This window comes from Anolis sagrei, chromosome 5 (genome assembly GCF_037176765.1).
Source record: "Anolis sagrei isolate rAnoSag1 chromosome 5, rAnoSag1.mat, whole genome shotgun sequence".
NCBI lineage: Eukaryota > Metazoa > Chordata > Lepidosauria > Squamata > Dactyloidae > Anolis > Anolis sagrei.
In genome coordinates this window covers 9,362,476-9,376,998 of record NC_090025.1, presented here as the reverse complement: position 1 = coordinate 9,376,998, position 14,523 = coordinate 9,362,476, and positions in this window count along the sequence as shown.

The window sequence follows — 14,523 nt, the reverse complement described above, 5'->3', positions numbered from 1 at the left end:
TTCAGAACTGTAATTTTGCTATTGTTATGAATCGTAATGTAAATATCTGATATGCAGGATGTATTTTCATTCACTGGACCAAATTGGGCAGAAATACATGATATGCCCAAATTTGAATACTGGTGGGATTGGGGGGATTGACTTTGTCATTTGAAAGTTGTAGTTGCTGGGATTTATAAATCATCTACAATCAATGAGCATTATGAATTCCACCAATTCCAAGTTTGGAATTGAACCAAACTTGGCACACAGAACTCCCACGACCAACAGAAAATACTCGTCATTGACCTTGAGTTTTGGAGTTGTAGGTCACCTACATCCAGAGAGCACTGTGGAATCAAACAATGATGGATCTGGACCAAATTTGGCAGTAATACTCAATATGCCCAAATGTGAACACTGGTGGAGTTTGGGGGAAATATATCTTGACATTTGGGATTTGTAGTTGTTGGGATTTATTGTTCACCTACAATCAAAGAGTATCCTGAATCCCACCAATGATAGAATTGGTACAAACTTCCCACACAGAATCCCCATGCCCAACAGAAAATACTGTGTTTTCTGATGGCCATTTGTGACCCCTCTGACACCCCTTCACAATCTCCCCCCAGGAGTCCCGACCCGCAGGTTGAGAAATGCTGGTCTAGCGAGATCTAGGCTGGATTTTTCAGAAGTGGTCTAATCACTGCTGCTTTTAAACAAGATGGAAAAGCTCTCCTCCCTGTGAGATGCATCATTAACTTTTAGAATCTCATTACATCTTCTCCCTGGATGATCAGCCAAGAGGGGCAAGGATTAAGAAAACAGGTTGTACTCCTTACTTAGCCCTACAGTTTATCCAGATCAGCAGTACTCTACTAACCAATTGAAGCTGATCCTTTGTACTCCCACCCACAGAATTCCATTATCGACTCCAATGACGGCATCCAGTGTAGGTTCTTACACAAGATATTTTTGTTATGTGAGTGTATTCCACATCTATTACGGTGCTAAAGGGGAATTCCAAACAGGAAATCATTAGGGCCAGGTAACACCTCCAAACAAAGGATCCCTCCAGTCAGAAAGCAACCAGGCTTTGAAGCTGCAAGGCTATTCAATGCTAATCAAGGTGGCCAATTGCAACATTCACACTTACCTCCAGCAAACAAGAGTTCTTTTTCCCACCCTGGGCATTATTCCACAGATATATAAAGACTCACTTTATATATCTGTGGAGTAATCCTCACTTGCCAAGTTCCAACAGACCTCACAATCTCTAAGGGCACCTGCCATAGATGTGGGTGAAACATCAGGAGAGAATAATAATAAATAATAATAAATAATAAAGCTTTGTTGAAGGCTTTCATGGCCAGAATCACTGGGTTGCTGTAGGTTATATGGCCATGTTCTAGAGGCATTTTCTCCTGACGTTTCGCCTGCATCTATGGCAGGCGAAACTTCTGCAGAACTTCTGCAGACCCGCTTCTGCAGGAATCTACCATATACCATGCAGCTGTGGACAAGTCAACATAGGGCCGACCAAACGCAGCATTGCCCAAACACGAATCAAGGAACATGAAAGGCACTGCAGACTACTTCAACCAGAGAAGTCAGCCATAGCAGAGCACCTGATGAACCAACCTGGACACAGTATACTATTTGAGAACACAGAAATGCGGGACCACTCCAACAACCACCATATCAGACTACACAGAGAAGCCATTGAAATCCACAAACATGTGGACAATTTCAACAGAAAGGAGGAAACCATGAAAATGAACAAAATCTGGCTATCAGTATTAAAAAAAAAACTCTAAAATTACAACAGCAAAACAACAGAGGGGCAACAATCAGGCACATCTAATCACCTCTCAACAAAAGATTGCTCCAGACACTGCTAGGCAATCAAATGCTAATCAAAGTAGTCAGTTGAAACATTCACACCTAGCTCCAACAGACAAGAGGCCTTTGTCCCACCCTGGTCATTCCACAGATATATAAACCCTTTTTCCTAGTTCCAACAGACCTCACTACCTCTGAGGATGCTTGCCATAAATGCAGGCGAAACGTCAGGAGAAAATGCCTCTAGAACATGACCATATAGCCCGAAAAAACCTACAACCCAATAAAGCTTTATTTATATCCTGCCACCATCTCCCCAAAGGGATGAATGGCAGATCACAAAAGTACTCAATAGTGTAAACATATAAAATACAACAAAGTACATAAGCAAAATAGCACAATAGCTACAAAGTCCACATGAACAAATTACATAAAACATCATATAAAACGCCTACAAACTTAAAAGATTAAATAAAACACCAACAGCGGCTGCAAATATAAAAATAAACTGTAATTATGCTTCTGAATTGTAGAAAAAGCTGAAAAAGAAAAAGCAAAAGCTGGGTTGCAGCTAAACATAAAAAACCCAAGATTATGGCAACAAGAATTATTGACAACTGGGAAATAGAGGGAGAAAACGTGGAGGCAGTGACAGACTTTGTATTTCTAGGTGCAAAGATTACTGCAGATGCAGACTGTGGCCAGGAAATCAGAAGATGCTTCCTTCTTGGGAGGAGAGCAATGTCCAGTCTCGATAAAATAGTAAAGAGTAGAGACATCAGACTGGCAACAAAGATCCACATAGTCAAAGCCATGGTATTCCCTGTAGTCACCTACGGATGTGAGAGCTGGACCTTAGGGAAGGCTGAGTGAAGGAAGAGAGATGCTTTTGAGCTGTGGTGTTGGAGGAAAGTGCTGAGAGTGCCTTGGACTGCGAGAAGATCCAACCAGTCCATCCTCCAGGAAATAAAGCCCGACTGCTCATTGGAGGGAAGGATACTAGAGACAAAGTTGAAGTACTTTGGCCACATCATGAGGAGACAGCAAAGCCTAGAGAAGACAATTATGCTGGGGAAAGTGGAAGGCAAAAGGAAGAGGGGTCGACCAAGGGCAAGATGGATGGATGGCATCCCTGAAGTGACTGGACTGACCTTGAAGGAGCTGGGGGTGGTGACAGCCAACAGGGAGCTCTGGCGTGGGCTGGTCCATGAGGTCACGAAGAGTCAGAGACAACTGAATGAATGAACAACAACAACATGCTTCTGGAACAGGGCCATTCAGCCCGGAAAACTCACAGCAACCCAGTGATTCTGGCCACGAAAGCCTTCGACAATAGTCTCACTGTTGTTGTCAAGTACTGAAGAAGTGATTCACATTTACTGTCCAATTCTTTATCCATAATGCTCAACAGAGACATATTTGGCAACATTACAAAATCTATCTTTTTTAAAAAAAATGGATTAACATATAAATCTTAAACTGGTAACTGTTTGCTTTCTTACAAGTCCACCACAAATGAAAAAGGGAGCCCTCCTTATCTTGACATTCTCGGGATTAGCTTGAAACAGTCCAGGACATTTACGACAGCGGACAGCGTATTTTGGATGAGATACTTTCTATACTTTCTACATCATTGTATATAAGTTATCTTTTAAATCACTGCACAAAGTAAAAACGTATATCCTCCGACCACAAGATATATAGTCCTTTTTCCCAAAGATAGGTGTTTTTAAAGATTGAATAAATATATAAACAAAACTGCCTTGTGTGCTGTGTTTTTCAAAAAGGCAATTTACACATACGGCTATGAATCATGAAGGGATAAGGTGCCAAGTCGCTGATATGTAGGTGTGAAGCAGTCCTTCCTTTTTGTCTCCAATTGCTTCAGCTTGACAGTCAGGAGCAATTGCTGTCTTCAAGGATGTGATAAGCAACTTAATTTTCAAGATGTACTTGTGTGTGTATCCTCAAACAGTGACTTCAACTAGCCACTGCTTAGGTTTACCCATGACCACTGCTAAGACTGACCAGATAAGCCCACTTTGATAGCTTCTGAATTGTTCTTCCATACCTTCTCAAAACCTATATGTGGGGGACAATGCCTGGCTCGAGAGCAGTACGTGTGAAAAAGATCTTGTAGTCCTCATGGACAACAAGTTAGACATGAGCCAACAATGTGATGTGGCGGCAAAAAAAGCCAATGGGATTTTAGCCTGCATCAATAGAAGCATAGTGTCTAGGTCCAGGGAAGTCATGCTACCCATGCTCTATTCTGCTTTGGTTAGACCACACCTGGAATATTGTGTCCAGTTCTGGGCACCACAATTCAAGAGAGATATTGACAAGCTGGGATGTGTCCAGAGGAGGGCGACTAAAATGATCAAGAGTCTAGAGAACAAGCGCTATGAGGAGCGGCTTAAGGAGCTGGGCATGTTTAGCCTGCAGAAGAGAAGGCTGAGAGGAGTAATGATAGCCATGTATAAATATGTGGGAGGAAGCCACAGGGAGGAGAGAGCAAGCTTGTTTACTGCTTCTTTGGAGACTAGGACGCAATGGAACAATGGCTTCAAACTACAGGAGAGGAGATTCCATCTGAACATGAGAAAGAACTTCCTGACTGTGAGAGCCGTTCAGCAGTGGAACTCTCGGCCCCGGAGTGTGGTGGAGGCTCCTTCTTTGGGAGCTTTTAAACAGAGGCTGGATGGCCATCTGTCAGGGGTGATTTGAATGCAATATTCCTGCTTCTTGGCAGGGGGTTGGACTGGATGGCCCAGGAGGTCTCTTCCAACTCTTTGATTTGGTGCCTTAAGAGCTCCTAAAGCGTCCTGTCTGCTGCCATCACAGCTCACCGGAAGTTCCATCCACTTTTATCTTGATTGAGATGCAAGGTAGAATACAAGAAAAGAGGAAACTAGCCTTACCTTTTTGTAGAAAAGATATAAAAACAGCCATCTTCCTTTAATGCCCATTTAATGTCTTTTCAGACAAGGAGAAGCCAAATTTGTAGTCCATTAGCATACTTCCCTGCTTGCAAGATGGATTCTTTTCTGCTAGCAGTTACATACATGGCATCTTTAATTTATTGGCACCAGGACAAAGGACGCTTTCAGATGCAACTTTCCAGCTGGTGGCCTTGGAACCCTCTAGCAGTTAAGTGATCTCCAAATGGCAAAGCCTGCTTTTAATGGCAATGTCAGGAAAGCAGCCTTTAATTAACAGCTTCTTTCTCCACCACCGGGATTTATTATAACCATTTTGGGAGGCTTCGTAAGCACTCCAAAGGCTTCATATCAATCCATGTAAATTATCAACAAGACAATGAGGAGCTTCATATCAAAGATAGGATGTGGTTGAATGGAAGGGTATATTTCCAAGTACAAATGATCCCAGGTAACATCCCAACAATCTGTTATTTCAAAAGATCTGTGGTAGCATGATAGGAAAGATCTTTGCCTTCTGGAACCACAGAGAACCTCTGATAGAGCTGGTAACAAAGAGGACGGTGAGCTGGTGAAGTACATTTGGCTGCACTAGTAATTTTGCTAGGCTTGTTCTTGCTATATATTAAGAGTGAAGATAAAAGAGAAAACTGATAACTGGCAAATAGAGGGAGAAAAGGTGGAGGCAGTGACAGACTTTGTATTTCTAGGTGCAAAGATGGCTGGAGATGCAGACTGCAGCCAGGAAATCAGAAGACATTTCCTTGTTGGGAGGAGAACAATGACCAATTTTGATAAAATAGTGAAGAGTAGGGACATTGTGCTGGCAACGAAGATCCTCATAGTTAAAGCAATGTTATTCCTCGTAGTAACCTATGAATATGAGAGCTGGACCATAAGGAAGGCTTGAAAAGGAAGGTGGCATTGAAGGAAAATTCTGAGAATACCTTGGACTGCGAGAAGATCAAACCCATCCATACTCCAGGAAATAAAGCCCAGCTGCTCACTGGAAGGAAGGATATCAGAGGCAAAGATGAAGTCCTTTGGCCACATCATGAGAAGACAGAAAAGCTTGGAAAAGATAATGATGCTGGGGAAAATGGAAGGGAAAAGAATGAGGGGCTGACCAAGGGCAAGAGGGATGGATAATATCTATATAAATGAAAATGTAATGTTCGTTTGTAGGATTAACATAACTCAAAAACCATTGGATGAATTGGCACCAAATTTGGACATAATACACCTCTCAGGCCAACAAGTGACCATCACTCATCAAAACACTGAAAAACACAGAAGAAAAGGTTTAAAAAACAAAAAAAATTACAATGCATTCACAAAACCACATATACACACAAACACACATACACATATATACACATATACATAGACTGGGCCACAGCAACGCGTGGCAGGGGACGGCTTGTAATAATAATAAAACTGTATATTCCGCCCTATTTTCCTGAGGGGACTCTGGGCAGATTCCAACATAACAATGACAAACATTCAATGCCTACATAAAACAGATGATCCTAATATAAAATCCCAGAAAAACCCCACATATAAAAGTAACATTAAACTTAACATCAAATTTAAAACCTAGCATCAGTAAATTAGATTTGACATCCATAAATTAAAATATATATAGTCCAACAAAATTCTATAATAACATAAATCGCCTGAGGGCTGAGAAAAGTGGTATATAAATAAAGTAAATAAATAAATCTAAACAAAACAGCCACATTAGTGTACAACAGCCAGCAAGGGTTCACAAAACAGTGTGAGTTGGTTATATGGTCATTGGGCTGGTTTGGACAAGGGAAGCCTAAATACAAATAGTTTCAACCAGAGGCCCAGCAATGATCTCTCAACCATCTAATCCCCCTCCTCTCCATATGCTAGGGAGCAAGAGTAGGTCTTCAGTTGTTTTTTAAAGGAGAGGAGGAAGGGGGCAGCTTTATTTCTTTAGGGAGGGAGTTCCAGCGGTGGGGGTGACCACAGGGAAGGCCCTCTCTCCCGTTCCCACCAGTCATGCTTGGGATGGGGGTGGGACTAAGAGCAGGGCCTCCTCTGATGACTGCAGTGCACGAGCTGGTTTATAAGAGATGTAATGGGTCAAATAGCCTGGATGGTACCCTTGAAGTGACTGGCTGGACCTTGAAGGAACTGTGGCAGCCGTTAGGAGAAAAATAAAATAATAAAGGGAAATCATAATCATTTAGAATAAAATAGAAGATTTTGTTCCTACCTGTTCTGGGGAGTTAAGTTGCAAGCATGCAAAACCTATTGATTGACACGGGGTCAATATGCTCTGGCTGATGTTTGTTCTAGCCAATGTTGATATAGATAAGAAGTCAACAAGAGAAGTTGGCAGGACAAAGAAATCAATATATTTATCCAAGACTTGGAACATCTAAGGTCATATGGTGAGAGAGCGCCATCCTCTGACTACTTAATGTAAATAGCAGGCAATTTTAGAAGAGCTTCATCCTAGTGTCTTTCCTTCATGATTATTCATATAAAAAATAAAGTTATTAAGGCTGGATTTAACTAAAAGGAGATTGCCTTGATCAAATCTTTTGTTATAAGTATAATAAGTTATAATTCAATTAGAGATTTAAAGAATTAAACATATACGTGTCATCTTAAGGTAACGGGTAAAAGTTGAGATAAGTTATATAACCGAGCAGATGTTTGGGGTCACAACGTGCCTGCCAAGACCTGATGTCCTTGGCAACTATACATGGAAACACCTGTTAATGATTGTACTGTGTAAATGTCAGATCCTTTCTGCACATGTGTAAACAAGTGACTTTATGCTATAAAAACTGGAACAATTGCGACTTCAAAGGTGTGACAGTCTCTTTGATCTGTACACTCTATCTTGCTTGATAGTAAAGGCCTGAGAATCGATTGCTGTCTCCGTCCCCTTCCTTCCTGATTCTACTCTAATGAGCTCGGGTAATGTATATTCCGCAACAGAACTGGGGGTAGCCATGGTTGACAGGGAGCTGTGGCGTGGGCTGGTTCATGAGGTCACAAAGAGTCATAAGCAACTGAATGAATAAACAACAACATGAACTTTCTGAATGTACAAAACTCTCTAAATCCGTGGTTCTCAACCTGGGGTCCCCAGATGTTTTTGGCCTACAACTCCCAGAAATCCTAACAGCTGGTAAACTAGCTGGGATTTCTGGGAGTTGTAGGCCAAAAACATCTGGGGACCCCAGGTTGAGAACCACTGCTCTAAATCATTCTTCATAAGGCTAGGTTTCCAGACCTTTAATTACCTTAGTCACACTCCCTTGCATGGAGCCCCCAGTGGCGCCGTGGGTTAAACCCCTGTGCCGGCAGGACTGAAAACCAACAGGTCGCAGGTTCGAATCCAGGGAGAGGCGGATGAGCTCTCTCTACCAGCTCCAGCTCCTCATGCGGGGACATGAGAGAAGCCTCCCACAAGGATGATAAAAAACATCAAAAATCATCCGGACGTCCCCTGGGCAACGTCCTTGCAGATGGCCAATTCTCTCACACCAGAAGAAGAAGAACTCCCTTGCATATACACAAGCAGACATCTTTTAGATGGAACCCATAAAATTCTAAACATAACATTCATTTATGTTTCATATGCATTTCATAAACATATCCTGAAGATAATTTTATATGCAATATTTTCAACAATCTTGTGCATGAAACAGAATTTGCAAACTATCAGAAAGCAAAGGTTTCACTATCTTATTCATTCATGTGAATAATTCTGTATTTTGGAGGATTTCTGATTTCCAGATAAGGGAGGTCAACCTGCACTTGGTTGACTGCATTGTGATTTGTGGTCTTGATTTGCCTTTTCTCTTGGAAAATAGAAATAAAATCATAATAAAATCAATACTCTCATTCTGCCCAAACATTTCCCCAGTTACAGACCGCTGTGTGCATGCTGATAGATAGCACTGCACCTGGAAACAAAATTTCAGACTGTATACACACACAACCCTCCATGTTAGCATAAAAAGGAATTGTGTTCTCTTTCCTTTATTTCTTGAGGCAACATATGTCAGTTTGGCCCCTTTTGCTCTCTTATCTGTCTTCCTTTCCGCTCTCAGTCATTCTCTTTGTTCCACTCAACTCTTTTTACAAGAGTTCAGATTAATTAAAAAACGTCTTTCCCAACACAATACATGCAAAATGGTATTTTTCATCCTCCACCAAAGATGGGCAATTGGCATGCAGAGGAGGAAACATCAGAGGGACCTCTTGTACTTGCAATGTTCTCACGAAACGAATGATACCATCGGAGGCAAACGCATTGATTATTAGCACTGCCATGAGCTCCTCCAGCAAAGCACTAAAAGAAAAAACATATTTTCATTTCCCACTCACCACCAGTTCCTCCCAGCTCACGTGGCTGAACAGTGGTTGTGGTGTTCTTTTTACAATGTTTATCTGCCCAGGACAAATAGTTCAACAAAATACAAATCTGTAATAGACAATACAGCTCCTTTATTCTAGAAATTAGATATTGCCAAACATTTTTCGGTTGGTGTAAGTTTTCTGGGCTGTATGTGTGCTGTCACGCGCTGGGCCTGTGAAAGAGTCTGTAGACAGGACGTGTTTTCTGAATGCCCAATGGGATGCCAGGGGTGTCTCAGCTGAGAGGCCTTTCGGATTTCCTCACACAAAGTTCTTTTAAAGACTTAGAAAGTTCAGCAAAGTTTTTATTGTTGCTTAAATCTTCAATAAATCAAACAAATACTTCAAGGCTTTGAATCAACTGGTGGTTTGCTTAAATCTTGTCCACAAGGGACAGGCAACTTTCTTCATAAACTGTTTCTTCCTTCTACAAGGGAAATCCTTGACCCCTCCCTGGGCAATCTGGCTTAAGCTCTGCTAGCGTGGGCCCCTACACCCGGTCCAAATTGCTTTATGGCTGCCACGAGTGATCCTTACCAAACAGAGTCCTTTAGTAGATTTCCAAGAGGAAAGAAGGCTTTCAATTCCCAGTGAAGGCTGGCTGTAAAACCATGGAGCTGTATTTCTCCAGAAAAGAGCTGGCTGTAGAGTTGTGGAACTAAATTCCCCAACAAAGGCTATGCTGTAGTTCTCTGTAGAGCTGTGGGACTGGATCCCCCCAGCAAAGCTGTAAAAGATGAAGCTTTCTACAGGTGGAACTGATTCACGTCCTGTACAAAAGGCTTCTCTGTGTGAACTGAACTAGAGGTCCCCTTTTTTCCCTCCTTTGCCAGAAAAAAGGGGCGGAACTAAAGAACATAATGATAATTGATGGGTCATTGGCCCTATGAATGCAAACCAAGGGAAGCCACCTTATTGCAAAATGCATGGAACTTTGGAATGCATGCAAACACTCAATAGAAAGGAAAAGAAGTTGGAGCTCCTGCTACAGCCATACCAGCACAGTATGGCTATGTTCCAGAAGCAATATCTCCTAATGTTTCATTCACATCTATGGCTGGCATCCTCAGAGGTTGTGAGGTCTGTTGGAAAATAGGTAATTGGGCTTTATATATCTGTCCAGGGTGGGACAAAGAGCTCTTGTCTGTTGGAGGCTAGTGTGAATGTTGCAATTGGCCACCTTGATTAGTAATGAATGGCCTTGCAGCTTCAAAGCCCATCTGCTTCCTGCCTGGTGGCATTCTTTGTTGGGAGGTGGACATTCCACAGACATATATATAAACCTCACTTGCCTGGTTTCCAACAGATCTCACAACCTCTGAGAATACCTGCCATAGATTGGGGGGGGGGGGGTGTCATGTCAGGAGTGACTTGAGAAACTGCAAGCTGCTTCTAGTGTGAGAGAATTGGCCATCTGCAAGGACATTGCCCAGAGGACATCCAGATGTTTTGATGTTTTTATCATCCTTGTAGGAGGCTTCTCTCATGTCCCCGTATGAGGAGCTGATAGAGGGAGCTCATCCGCCTCTCCCTGGATTTGAACCTGTGACCTGTCGGTGTTCAGTCCTGTTGGCACAGGGGTTTAATCCACTGTGCCACCGGGGGCTCCTATACATGTGGGTAAAACATCAGGAGAGAATGCTTCTGGAACATGGCTATACAGCCCGGAAAACTCACAGCAACCCAGTGATTCCAGCCATGAAAGCCTTCAACAACACATTGTCATTCTTTCATTTAGCTGCCATGGATCTCAGAAGTATCTCTGGTTCTCAAATGCAAGTACATCATCCATGGCGATATAAGTGCTGCTAAAAGAGTCAGACTCTGAGGGTGCATCTACACTGTAGAATTAATGCAACTTGGCCAAGCTGTAAACAATAGGAATGAAATAAATGCAAGCCGCAGTAATGGAGAGAGAGCATAGGATAAAGTGTAAGGATGTACAACTACTGTGCAGTACAACTAGGGACTAAACATTCTCAAAGGCTTGATTGAGGAGCCATGTCTTCAAGTCCCTACGGAAGGAGTACAGTGTGCGCAGGGGCGGCTCAACCCATTACGTAAAGTAAGCATTTGCAGTATAATTGATTTTGCCTAGGGGTGCTCTTGGGGAAAAATAGACCTTGACATATGCGAGTTGTAGTTACTGGGATGTATAGTTCACCTACAATCAAAGAGCATCCTGAACTCCATCAATGATGGAGCTGAACCAAATATGGCACACAGAACTCCCATGACGAACAGAAAATATATATCAGTGATTGGTTTGGGGAGGGGGGGACACCAAAATACTGTTTGCTTACCGTTGAAAATTACCTAGGGCCACCTCTGAGTGTGCGGACCTGTCTAATCTCCCTGGGGAGGGAGTTCCAAAGCTGAGGAGCCACCACCGAGAAGGCCCTCTCTCTCGTCTGCACCAGCTGCACTTATATATATGCAAATGCAAGTATTTCAAAATCCAAAAAGTATTCAAACTCCAAAACACTTCTGATTCTAAGTATATCAGAGAAGGGGTAACTAACCTGTATTGGACTTAAGTTTATATCTTCAATTGTATTTACATAGTGTAATGCTACATTACTCTTCTGCTGAATATTAACATTGTACAACTGTTGGTATATTTGCCAACGAGGCTACTGCTTCTTCCAACGCAGAATAGGAAAGACACAATCTCTGTTTTAGCAATCCCAAAGAATCAAGTGGCAGCAAAAAAAGCCAATGGGATTTTGGCCTGCATCAATAGGATCATAGTGTCTAGATCTAGGGAAGTCATGCTACCCCTCTATTCTGCTTTGGTTAGACCACACCTGGAATATTGTGTCCAATTCTGGGCACCACAATTCAAGAGAGATATTGACAAGCTGGAATGTGTCCAGAGGAGGGCAACTAAAATGATCAAGGGTCTGGAGAACAAGCCCTATGAGGAGCGGCTTAAGGAGCTCGGCATGTTTAGCCTGAAGAAGAGAAGGATGAGAGAAGATATGATAGCCATGTATAAATATGTGAGAGGAAGCCACAGGGAGGAGGGAGCAAGCTTGTTTACTGCTTCCATGGAGACTAGGACGCAATGGAACAATGGCTTCAAACTACAAGAGAGGAGATTCCATCTAAACATGAGGAAGAACTTCCTGACTTCCTGATGAGGAAGAACCCTTCCTGAACTTCCATTTAGCAGTGGAACTCTCTGCCCCGGAGTGTGGTGGAGGCTCCTTCTTTGGAAGCTTTTAAACAGAGGCTGGATGGCCATCTGTCAGGGGTGATTTGAATGCAATATTCCTGCTTCTTGACAGGGGGTTGGACTGGATGGCCCATGAGGTCTCTTCCAACTCTTTGATTCTATGATTCTATGATTTGAAATGTGCTGATCAATAGTTATTCAGCATCCAAGAATCCCCAAGTAGCCAGAATCCTATTGCTGATTCCTAGCTAGAAATGAAATTATTGAATGGTTAGTCAACATATAAGTAAACCCAAGTGACTCAAAGGTTCTACTCTGTTGGGGACTAACTAGAGTATTTAGGCCAGTAGTTCTCAACCTGTGGGTCCCCAGGTATTTTGGCCTACAAATCCCAGAAAGCCCAGCCAGTTTACCAACTGTTAGGGTGTCTGGGAGTTGAAGGCTGGAGACCCACAGGTTGAGAACCACTGATTTAGGATCACCTGAAATAGCTACGTATATTTGTGAAACTGTACTTAAGCAACTGCATCTTGTTGCATGCTGGACAATATAATATTTCTACCCCGCTACCATCTTGTCCACCCCATGTAGGACTCGGTGCGGCTTACATGGGGCCAAGCCCGGACAACATAATACTACAGCAATAAAATCAAAGCATATACATCAGACAACAACAACATTATCAAAATGACATTAAAATAATAATAAAATAATAGTAATAATAAATAAAAATAAAATAAAATACCAATAGACAACTTTTATAGTCAGATGAAAATCAACATCATCCTGGCCTCAAACATCAGTCTAGTTGGGAACATCGTCTTCATCTACATCAGCAATTTTTGAGAATCATTACAAAGCAGTTTGGTTGATGGCCTAACATAGTTCTGTTAGTGATATATGCTGGAATAACTCCCAGTTCAGACAATTTACATATTCTTGACATGTTGTGGAAGGAGCTATTCTATACCGTCTTGCTCAATATCTTCACCTCCTTGCTTAATGCCTTTGCTTGGTGCTCGAAACTCACATCATTGAAGCTTCAATTGGTTACGAAATTGTAGTTGAGGAAGGTGAAAGTTCTGTCACCCCCAGAGTACCAATATTGGTGGAAATTCATGCTCTGATAGCAAGCACTAGTATGAATCTTGACCCTTAGCTGTTGTGATCAGGAAATCTGGCTTTTCAGGCTGGTATCTACCTTATTTATCACTGGATTATGTAAGTTCTGTTTTGGAACTAATTAATTACAAAACACTCATGTATCCCAGATCAAAGAGCTCTGGTTTCATTTCCCATTCAAATGCTATACTATACAGATCCCTGATAATCAATTAGGCCTGATTCCATTGACTGTTTGAGATGAGCTGTTGAAAAGCATTAAGCTGTAGGCTTCTGAGACACTTGACCGAATGTAACCTGTCTGAAATTGCTAAGAAAGGAATCCGTGGGATGATGACTTCTAAATATTTCTGTATTTCATCCAACAGCTTCAAATATAATTATGTGCCTGATTTCAGTATTAAAATATTAAACTACTGAAAAATAAATATTGTTGTCCATTGCTTTAAAAGAAAGTAAACAAATAAACAAAAATAATCTATTCCAACCTCACACTTGTTCGCCGTTGCCTACACAGAGCTGAAATAAATATTTAACTAACAACATCAGTCTCTGGGGAATTTTGAGGCTGAGACTGAGGAATTAATATTCCCAAATGGGAAAACTATGCTCCCAATTTGCAAAATCACAGCCTAAATTATGAGCTTGAGTGTCTAATTTTGCCATATACAAAAAGATATAGACTCATAAAGTCAATCTACACTGTCCAATTAATGTAGTCCAACACCACTTTAACTTCTTGTCTCACTACGATAGAATTATGGGAGTTGTAGTTTTAGAACAGTGTTACTCAACCTGGGAGTCGGGACCCCGGGGGGGCAGGGGTCATGAGGGGGGTGTCAGAGGAGTCGCCAAAGACCATCTGAAAACACAGTATTTTCTGTTGGTTATGGGGATTCTGTGTGGGAAGTTTGGCCCAATTCTATTGTTGCTGTGGTTCAGAAAGCTCTTTGATTTTATGTGAACTATAAATCCCAGTAATTACAACTCCCAAATGTCAAGGTCTATTTTCCCCAAACTCTACCTGTGTTCACATTTAGACATTGAGTATTCGTG